Source organism: Eriocheir sinensis, chromosome 28 (assembly GCF_024679095.1).
Source record: "Eriocheir sinensis breed Jianghai 21 chromosome 28, ASM2467909v1, whole genome shotgun sequence".
Lineage (NCBI taxonomy): Eukaryota > Metazoa > Arthropoda > Malacostraca > Decapoda > Varunidae > Eriocheir > Eriocheir sinensis.
This window is the reverse complement of record NC_066536.1, coordinates 7,909,633-7,920,102: the sequence shown is the minus strand read 5'-3', so window position 1 is coordinate 7,920,102 and position 10,470 is coordinate 7,909,633. Positions and strand designations below refer to the sequence as shown.

The 10,470-nt window shown below is 45.8% G+C and overlaps 2 long non-coding RNA genes across 7 annotated transcripts; one reads left to right on the top strand and one right to left on the bottom strand.

The window, feature by feature from the left end:
• Positions 1-221: 221 nt before the first annotated feature.
• On the top strand, positions 222-5,465 carry LOC127004459 (uncharacterized). Of its 6 annotated transcripts, none has more exons than XR_007757824.1 (5): positions 222-2,887; positions 3,019-4,117; positions 4,237-4,397; positions 4,459-5,256; positions 5,309-5,442. It is a non-coding gene; the product is annotated as an uncharacterized LOC127004459 (long non-coding RNA). The 6 variants fall into 6 exon arrangements; XR_007757823.1 differs by having other exon boundaries at positions 4,176-4,397; XR_007757825.1 differs by having other exon boundaries at positions 3,019-4,397; positions 4,459-5,028; positions 5,161-5,256.
• LOC127004460 (uncharacterized) lies at positions 5,458-8,118 on the bottom strand. Its single transcript, XR_007757826.1, has 3 exons — positions 7,551-8,118; positions 5,998-7,413; positions 5,458-5,850 (listed from the first exon to the last, which is right to left on the bottom strand). It is a non-coding gene; the product is annotated as an uncharacterized LOC127004460 (long non-coding RNA).
• Positions 8,119-10,470: the final 2,352 nt, after the last annotated feature.

Sequence of the window (10,470 nt, the reverse complement as noted above, 5' to 3'; positions counted from 1 at the left end):
CATATTCTCTTCCATTCTCCTTTCTTCCCCCCTTCTCCACTTCCCTCCTATCTTCTTTTCCTCTTATTCCCCTCTCCTCCCTACATGGATACTTTTCCCTTTAATCTCTCTCTCTCTCTCTCTCTCTCTCTCTCTCTCTCTCTCTCTCTCTCTCTCTCTCTCTCTCAGCAGGGTTTTGGTGACCTGCTGCCTTCACAATGAGAGAGAGAGAGAAGGGGGGGGGGGGAGGAAATGGAGTGTCACCTTGAAACACTTTAGCCATAAAATAATCACCTCCACCATCATCACCATCATCATCATCACCATCACCATCACCTCCACTCATTTGGGGTTTTCAATACCCTAATACCACCACCACCATCACCACTATCCTCATCAACATCACACGACCGGACTCACATCTCACTCATCATCACCATCACCATCATCATCACTATCACCACTTACACCACCACCACTAACATCCTCTTTTGTTGCGCCATGTTGCGTCATCACCACAACTATTTATACCACTGCCCTTGACAACAACCACCACCACCACCACCATCATCATCATTATCATCATCATTATTTATAGATATTCCCCACAGTATCACCATCTTCATCATCATATTCATCAGCACTATCAAAACACTAGCATATCATCATCATCATTATGGGCGGATATTTCTCACACTTCACCATCGTCATCACCAATCACCATCACCACCACCACTGACTTCATCACCATCAACATCATCGTCTTCACCATCATGTTTTCAAAGGGTTATTTCACACACTACTAACATCCTCATAATCGTCATCACCATCACCACCACGACAAACAACAGTGACTTCAGAACCATCACCATCACCATCAACATCAACATCACCATTACACGACAAAATATCTTCAGCCTTATTTTTTTTTTCCCCTCCATCCGCTCCTTGTTTTCTCTCTCTCTCTCTCTCTCTCTCTCTCTCTCTCTCTCTCTCTCTCTCTCTCTCTCTCTCTCTCTCTCTCTCGTAACTGGTTCAGACCGCCAAGACAAAAACAACAACAATAATAAAAATAACAATAATACCACTATAATATTTTTTTCAACATACATATTTTTTTTTTCTCTCACTTCTGTTCTTTCACAAACTTAAAACTCACATTCATTCACCCACAAACACACTTTCTATGATTACTACTTATTTTCCTCTCTCTCTCTCTCTCTCTCTCTCTCTCTCTCTCTCTCTCTCTCTCTCTCCTCCATTCCTCGGTGCGTTTCTTCCATTCTCCTTCTTCGCTTACTCCGTCAATCCTATTTCTGTCTCTCCATTCAAGTCTATTTTCGTTCCTCCTCCGATTTATTGATTTCCTCCTTCCCTTCAGTCTTCGTAATGCTAAGTTGAACGCGTCTTTTCGCTCTTACTGTTTCGCATTTCTGTTTATTTCTGCTCAATTCTTCTTTTTCTTCTCAGTCTGGTGTATGTTTTTTTTCTTTCTCTCCCTTCTTCGTGTTTTAAATTTCTCTATTGTTGTCAAGTTCTTCCTCTATCCAGTGGTTTATTTTTTTCTTTCTCCATTTTTTGTTGTTCCTTATTCCTTCATTCGAAGTGTCCTTAATCAATTCTTCTTTTTCTTTTCAGTCTGTGTATGTTTTTCTTTCTCTCCCTTCTTCGTGTTCTAAAGTTTTCCATTGTCGTCTAGTTCTTCCTCTGTGCAGTGTAGTTTATTTTTTTCTTTCTCCATTTTTTATTTTTCCTTATTCCTTCGTTCCAACCTGTCCCTCATTCGTCTATTTTTGATCCCTGTCTAGTTAATCGACCTTCCTTCTTTCCCTTCTTCTATATTCATTCTTTCAAACCATCCCTCATTCCAGTTTAGTCCTTCCTCTTTTCTCTCTAATAATATGTCCGCCTCATTCTCTTCTTCCGTCCTCTACCTCTTCCTCCTCCTCTCTTTACTCCGTGTCTCTCCTCTTCCCTTCTTTCTTTGCTTCCTGGTTCTTCTTCTTTCCTTCTTCATTCTCCTCCTCTTCCTCTCTTTACTCTGTTGTCTCTCCTATATCTTTCTTTCTTATGGCTATTTTTGTTTCTTTTTATATATATTTATCTTACATTTTCTTTATAATTTCTCTTCTCTCTCTACAGTTAATCTTTCTAACTATCTTTCATTTCAGTCTAGTCCCCCATCTTCTCTTTCTAGTAATACATCTGACTATTCTCTTCTTTCGTCTGTATTTCTTCTTTCTAACTATCCTTCATCATTCCAGTCAAGTCCTTTCTCTTCTCTTTCTAGTAGTAAATTTGCCTTCATTTTCTTCTTTCGTCTTCTATCTTCTTTTATCAGGTCCAATTTTGTCTATTTTCGTCATGCTTTCTTCGTCTTGAACCACTTACATTGCTTATTATAGTTTTTTTTCTTTCTCCTCGCTCCTTATCTTCTCCCTTTCCGGGCTCTCTCTCTCTCTCTCTCTCTCTCTCTCTCTCTCTCTCTCTCTCTCTCTCTCTCTCTCTCTCTCTCTCTTTCCTGTCTAAAACGTTTGTCCTATTCTCCTTTCCCTTTTTTTAAGTTTCATAATTTATTCCTTCCCGTCACTTATTTCCTACTTTCTCTTTTTTATGTGGATTTATTTTTTGTTATTTTTACGATCGTTTTCGACACCTTCCTTTTTTCAACATTTTCCTAGAGTGTCTTCAGCTCATATAGTCCTTTCTTGTATATTTATTGGTCTTTTTTCTATTTTCCTAACTTCCTTTCCTTCCTTTGGTATGTTCAAAATTCTTCTTCCCTCTTCCACATTCTCCCTTTCTTCCATTATTCCTCCCTCAACATTTCTTTCTGTAACACATTTGCCTTTTCCTTTTCCCACTTTTCCTCCCTTTTCCCTTCCATTTCCCTCTTTGGTATGTTCAGGTCTCCCTCCCTTTCCCACATTCTCCCTTCCATTATTCCTCCTTCAACACTTCTTTCTATAGCACATTTGCCTCTCCCTTTTCCCACCTTCCTTCCCTCTTCTCTTCCATTTCCCTCTTTGGTATGTTCAGAAGTCTCCCTCCCTTTCCCACATTCTCCCTTCCATTATTCCTCCTTCAACACTTCTTTCTATAACACATTTGCCTCTCCCTTTTCCCATCTTCCTTCCCTCTTCCCTTCCATTTCCCTCTTTGGTATGTTCAGAAGTCTCCCTCCCTTTCCCACATTCTTTCCTAATTCCCTTTATTCCTCCCTCGACACTTTCCCTCCCATGACATATTTATTACTTTTCCCCTTTCCCAGCTTCCTTCCCTTTTATCTCCCTTTTTTTGTATGATTTAAAAGCCTGCCTTCCTTTCCCACAATTTCTTTCCTTGTTCCTCCATTAACAGTTTGCCTTTCACACCCTTCCATTCATCCTTTTTTTTGTGTAAGTTATGCCTTTCCTTCCTTCAGTCCTGCTTCTGGTTTTCTTTTTGGCGGTATATTTATTTATTATTCCTCTATTTACAGTTTCCCTTCTTTAACATTTGCCTTTCACACCCTTCCATTTATCCTTTTGTTTACATGAGTTATGCCTTTCCTTCCTTCAGTCCTGCTTCCCGTTTTCTTTATGGTGGTGTGTTTATTTGTCCTTCCTCCATTTACAGTTTCCCTTCTTTAACATTCGCCTTTCACACCCTTCCATTTCTCCTCTTTTGTGTGTGTTTATAAGTTCTGCCTTTCCTTCCTTCAATCCTTCCTCTCGCTTCCTCTTCGGCGGTATGTTTATTTGTCCTTCCTCCATTCTTCACGTCCCTTCCCTCCAACAAGCCTCTCTTTATGCTTTCCTTCCTTGTTTGTTTATCTCCCTTTCCCTCCATCCACCACACACGCCCTTCCTCTCTACATTTTCCCTTAATTTTCCCCATTCACGCCCTTCCTCTCCCTTGCCCCCCTCCTCCTCCCTATCCTCACGTTCCCTCACTCCCTGTAGTCTTCCCTTACGTTCTCCTTTCCTTTCTAGTCTTCTTCCTAGCCATATAAGGAAAGTCTCCAACGTTTCAATTTGCATTCTCTAAACAAGGTGATGGGTGAGACGAAAGGAGACTTGGGTTTATAAAAGGGTGGAGGGATGTAATATGGGTGGCGTTGATAGGGTTCTGTGTTAAGAAGGCAGGGAAGGGCAAGGTAGGGTAGGGTAGGGCAAGGTAGGGTAGGGTAGCAAGGTAGGGTAGGGTAGGGCAAGGCAGGTTTAGGGTAGGACAAGGTAGGGTAGGGTTGGGCAAGGTAGGGTAGGGTTGGGCAAGGCAGGTTTAGGGTAGGGCAAGGTAGGGTAGGGTTAATTTCGTGATTCAGAGAGGTAATGTCAATGAGGTTCTGGAGGCAAGAAAGCAGGGTAGGGCAAGGCAGGTTTAGGGTAGGACAAGATAGGGTAGGGTAGGGCAAGGCAGGTTTAGGGTAGGGCAAGGTAGGGTAGGAGTGGGCAAGGCAGGTTTAGGGTTGGGCAAGGTAGGGTAGGGTAGGGCAAGGCAGGTTTAGGGTAGGGTTAAGTTCGTGATTCAGAGAGGTGATGTCAATGAGCTTCTGGTGTTAAGAGGGCAGGGTAGGACACGTAGTAATGGGTTTAAGTTTGTAATTCTGATTCAACAAAGATAAAGTTAAAACACTCTAATTGGTGCTTTCTTTTATTAATGGCGTGGTGGATGAGTGAGTGCTTGTCAGTCGCGCGGTGAGTGGCAATACCATAGATACATTCAGGAAGAGGTTTGATAGATTCACGGATAGGGAGGACAAGACAAGGACAAGACGCCTCCCCACCCGAAATTGACCTCTCTTCTGGCTACTCTTTACCTTTGTCTTTTATGGGAGCGGCGAGTAGCGGACTTTTTTTTTTTGTACTCTTTTTGTTGCCCTTGAGCCGTGACCTTTAATGTAAAAAAAAGTGGAAAAGGGTGGAATGGGGAATAGGAAAGGAAGGGGAAGGTGGAATTGTAGGAAAGGGGTGGAAGAGGGAGCATGGAAGAGCAGGGCATGGGTAATGGGAAGCGAAGGTGGATTGTAGGAACGGGAAGTGGAAGGGGGAGGAATGGGAAGGGAAGGTGGATTGTAGGAACAGAAAGTGGAAGGGTGAGGAATGGGAAGGAACGGGAAGTGGAAGGGGAAGGGAGGAATGGGAAGGAAAGGTGGATTGTAGGAAAGGGAAGTGGAAGGGGGAGGAATGGGAAGGGAAGGTGGATTGTAGGAACGGGAAGTGGAAGGGGGAGGAATGGGAAGGGAAGGTGGATTGTAGGAACGGGAAGTGGAAGGGGGAGGAATGGGAAGGGAAGGTGGATTGTAGGAAAGGGAAGTGGAAGGGGGAGGGAGGAATGGGAAGGGAAGGTGGATTGTAGGAACGGGAAGTGGAAGGGGGAGGAATGGGAAGGGAAGGGGGCTCAGGTTTACAGGAGAGTATCAGGACACCTCTTCCCCCGAAATTGACCTCTCTTTTGAACAATTCTCGACTCTTTCTTTTTTTTTTTTTTATGGGAGCAGTGACTTGCGAGTTTTGTTTTTTTTTCATTAGTTTTCTTTTTTTTGCCCTTGAGCTGTTTCCTTTACGGTAAAAAATGAAGAAAAAAAGAAGAAAAGAGCTGCCGTCGTGTCGCGTCTAGGTTGAGTGGCCTCCTGCAGACTTCTTTGTTCTGACGGGTCCAATTTTTCCTTCCTCTCCTAAAATTCCACCTTGTTTACTTTCTGGTATTCAAGTATTTGGGTTTTTCCTTTACTCATGCCCTGCTCTTCCATGCCCCCTCTTCCACCGCTCTCCACTTCCCTTTCCTACAATCCACCTTCCCCTTCCATTCCTCCCCCTTTCCACTTCCCGTCTCATTGCCCATGCCCACTTTTCCACACCTTTCCACTTCCTTTTCCTACAATCCCACCTTCCCTTCCCATTCCTCCCTCTCCCTTCCACTTCCCTTTCCTACAATCCACCTCCCCTTCCATTCCTCCCGTTTCCACTTCGATTTCCTACAATCCACCTCCCCTTCCATTCCTCCCGTTTCCACTTCCCTTTCCTACAATCCCACCTTCCCTTCCCATTCCTCCCGTTTCCACTTCGATTTCCTACAATCCACCTTCCTCTTCCATTCCTCCCGTTTCCACTACCCTTTCCTACAATCCACCTTCCTTTCCCATTGCCCATGCCCCCTCTTCCATCCCTTTCCACTTCCCTTTCCTACAATCCCACCTTCCCCTTCCATTCCTCCTGTTCGCTTTTTTTATTTTTTTTATATTTTTTTTTACTTTGGTGTTGTCTTTATCATCACTATCATTATGTCTGTCTGTTCTTTCCTTCCCACGTTCTTTCCCTCCTTAAACGTTCTCTGTTTAATCGCTTTCTTTAAACTTCAGCGTCCTCATTATCAACACTTTCACTATTATATGCGGTCTTTCTTTCCTTCGTAACGTCCCGTCTCTCCCTATACGACTTTTCCTTACTAATTAACTAACTGCTTTCTTTCACTCTGTTTCTCCTTTCCTTCAAACATCCTATCCGTCCCTATATGCAGCTTGCCTTACTACTAAATTGCCTTCAACTGTTTTTCCTTTCTTCCCTAACTCCCTTCCGTCCCTGCCTATACGATCTTTCCTTACGACGCAATTGATTTCATTCACTGTGTTCTATCTTCCCTTCCCATGTCCTCCTCTTCCTCAACGATCTTGTTTTACTGTTTAATTGCTTTCTCTCACTGTTTTTCCCTTCCTCCCCAAGTCCCTTCTGTCCCAATACGATCTTTCCTTATACTATCCAATTGCTTTCTTTCACTCTGTTTCTCCTTCCCTTCCCACATCCTTTCCGTCCCTATACGATCTTTTCTTATACTATCCAATTGCTTGCTCTCACTCTGTTTCTCCTTCCCTTCCCACATCCCTTCCGTCCCTCTGTGCGTGCGTGGCTGACGTGGGCGGCGAGAAAGGTGTGTAGCGGCGGAGGTCAGAGATCGTTGCTATTGATCATTTCACTTATCACTTGCTCTCCTATCCCTTTCACTTCCGTTCCCTTTAGTGTTGCCTTTCCTTGCATGACTGTCTGCCTGTCTCCCTTCCTTCCTTGTTTGTTTCCTTCCTGTCTCCCCTTTCGTTTATACCTCCTCCCGAAATTGACCTCTCTTTCGGCCACCTCTTTGGATTTTTTTCAGAAGCGAGTAGCGGGCTTTTTTTTTTTTATTATTGTTTCCTTTTTTTGTGTGTGCCCTTGAGCTGTCTCCTTTGTTGTAAGAAAAAAATATAGTACCGTGACCACTGCTAATATCGGTTCTCCTGTTAGGTACTATTTACTCTTCACTCCCTTCCAGTTCCCTTCCTTTACATGACTCCCCTTCCTTCCCTTTCCTTTCACCCTTCCCCATCCACGCACTAACCCTCTCGCTAACACTAACACTTATTTTAGCATTATTACTAAATACTCTCGACCCCATTCCACTTCCCTTCCTTTAATTTACCTTCCCTTGCATGATTTCCCTTCCTTCCCTCCCTTTCACCCTTCCGTTCATGCAGTAACCTTATCGCTAACACTAACGCTTCTTTTTGCATTGCTATTTATTCTTCACTCCCTTCCACTTCCCTTCCTTTAATATACCTTCCCTTACATGATTTCCCTTCCTTCCCTCCCTTTCACCTTCCCATCCACGCAGTAACCTTATCGCTAACACCACTTCTTTTAGCGTTACTATCTACTCTTCACTCCCTTCCACTTCCCTTCCTTTAATTTACCTTCCCTTACATGATTCCCCCTCCTTCCCTTCCATTCACGCACTAACCTCATCGCTAACACTAACTCATCACTAACACTAACACTTCTCTGATCACTACCTACTTCCCTTCCTTTAAATGGCTTCCCTTACATAACTGCCCTTCCTTCCCCTTCACCTCTCCCGTTTACACAATACCATCATCATCCTCACCTACTCTCCACCCCCTTCCACTTCCCTTCCTTTAACTTCCCTCACGTGATCACTCCTCCCCTTCACACAATACCATCATTACTACAATATTTCTTTATCAACATTATTTTCTCTTCACCCCTTCCACTTCCCTTCCTCTAGTACAGCTTTCCTTATGATCCCCTTCCTTCCTCCCCTTCTTCCCTCCCATTCACACAGCTCTGTATTATATTTAACACTCCGTTCTCCAGTTTATTTCCTCTTTCTCACCTCTCACGTTCCTTCCCTCCCTTACAGACCTGCCTCATGTGGGCGGCGGCGGCGGTGGTGGGGACGGCAGGCAGGCAAGCGGTCGGGCAGCAACGAACACTATCAGTTCTCTTCTCATTTATTTAGGTTTGCTTTTCTTTCACGCTCGGTTCGTACAGGCACGGTTCCCCCTTCTTCCTCACCCCCATTATGTAACGCCCTGAATTCCCCTTTCCCGGACATCCACACGACAACTGCGCCTCACGAAACACTAGAAATTAATACAGACCCGGAAAGGGCATTACCGGCGCCGGGGATCGAACCCGCGACCGGCTAAATGTAAAAGTCACTACTTAACCAATCGGCCACAGAGGTAACCCGCTGGCGGAGGGAGTTTGGGAGGCTTTCCGCATCGGGCGGGTCACCTCTTCTGCCTCTTCCTCCACGGCCTTTCCTTCTCATCCTTTTATCCCAACATTCTGTGTCTCAGTCCGTTCAATCGCTCCTGGCGTGAGGGGCGGCGGGGCGGGGCGAGGCGAGAGGTCTGCCGCGGCGGGACAACCTTCAGAAACCACGCAATAAACCAGCGGCGGCGGCGGCGGCGACCCTGCAGAAGGACACGCGAGGCGGGCGCGGCGGAGACACCGAGGCGAGCACACCTGACACACACACAGGGCGCGACGCACACACACACACACACAAACACACACCGACGGCGCAACAGGTGGAAGAGACTAGGCGAGGTACACACACACACACACACACACACACACACACACACACACACACGTGCACGGAGCGGAGCGTCGGGGAGGCACGTGCGGCCCTCACAAAGCCAGACGGCACACTAACACACACATACACACACACGCACACACACACACGCGAACACACATACACACACACACACACAGGCCGCACCGCCGACGGGCCCGACAGACACACTGCCACACACACACATTACACTCTCACTCACTCCACCAGCACCGCCACATAATTTACGTACTCTCTCTCTCTCTCTCTCTCTCTCTCTCTCTCTCTCTCTCTCTCTCTCTCTCTCTCTCTCTCAATTAGAAGAAAACCAAGGAACCACCAAGAAAACAAATAAAAGATCTGCTTAAGTTAATAACACCTCCTCCTCCTCCTCCTCCTCCTCCTCCTCTTCCTCGTAAGTGGCAATAGGGAGAAACAAAAATAGAATTGATAAGCGTTATGATACTTGAAGGTGGCATTATTAACAGGAGGAGGAGGAGGAGGAGAAGGAGGAGGAGGAGGAGGGCTGTTACTAATCACGTAGGTGAGTTCACTCTTCATCTATCCGTCCCTGAGGAGGAGGAGGAGGAGGAGGAGGAGGGCAAGGGACTGTATGGAGAGCGATGGCAGGGAAGGAAGGAGGAGCCTGAGGAAAGAGGAGGAGGAGCTTACGAAGGATGGAGGGAGGAGGAAAGGGAGGGAAGGAGAGTGAGAGGGATGAGGAGGAGGAGGAGAGGAAAGGAGGGAGGGAGGGAGGAGGAGCACTACACCTGAGGCGGGGACGGGAGGAGGAGGAGAAGGAGGAGGAGGCAGACTGGTGTGGGAGCATTGAGGTAGGAAAGGAAGGAGAGAACGAGAGGGGGGGAGGAGGGAAGGAGGTAAAAATAAGGAGTAACGAAATGGATAATAATGATGATGATGATGATGATGATGATGAGGAGGAGGAGGAGGAGGAGGAGAAGATAAGGACAACAAGAAGGAAGGAAAGAGGGAGTAAAGAATGGTAAGGAAAAAGGAAAAGATGGAAAGAAGGAAGAAGGAATAGACGAGGAGGAGAGGAGAGGAGGCAGCAAGAAAGGAGGAGAGAAGAAACTGGAGGAAAAATAAAGGAGGAAAAGGAAGGAGAGGAGGAATGAGGAAACCGAAGGAATGCAAGATGGAGAGGCGGAGGAAATGAAGGAGAGAGAGAGAGAGAGAGAATGAAGGTAAATAAAGAAAAAAAGAAAGGAGATATATGAGTGTGGAAAGGAAAGAAGGAGAAGAGAGAGAGAGAGAGGGAGGGAGGAAGGGAAGGAGGGGTGGAGGGAGAGAGGGAGGGAAGAAGGGGAGGGGGGGGAAGGAGAGAGAGATTCCCGTCCGCTCATTAACATTTACAACAAAGATCACGAGAACAAGCGACTCCCTGCAACTTTTTAATGCCTCCTCCTCCTCCTCCTCCTCCTCCTCCTCAGACTGCTCCTTCTATCCTCCTCCTCCTCCTCCTCCTCCACCTAATCATTCACTCACCTGCTTCTCCTTTTTCCTCATTCTCCTCCTCTTCCTCATCCTTCTTCTTCTTCTTCCTTTTTATCCTATTCTCATCCAATGGACACTCTCTCTCTCTCTCTCTCTCTC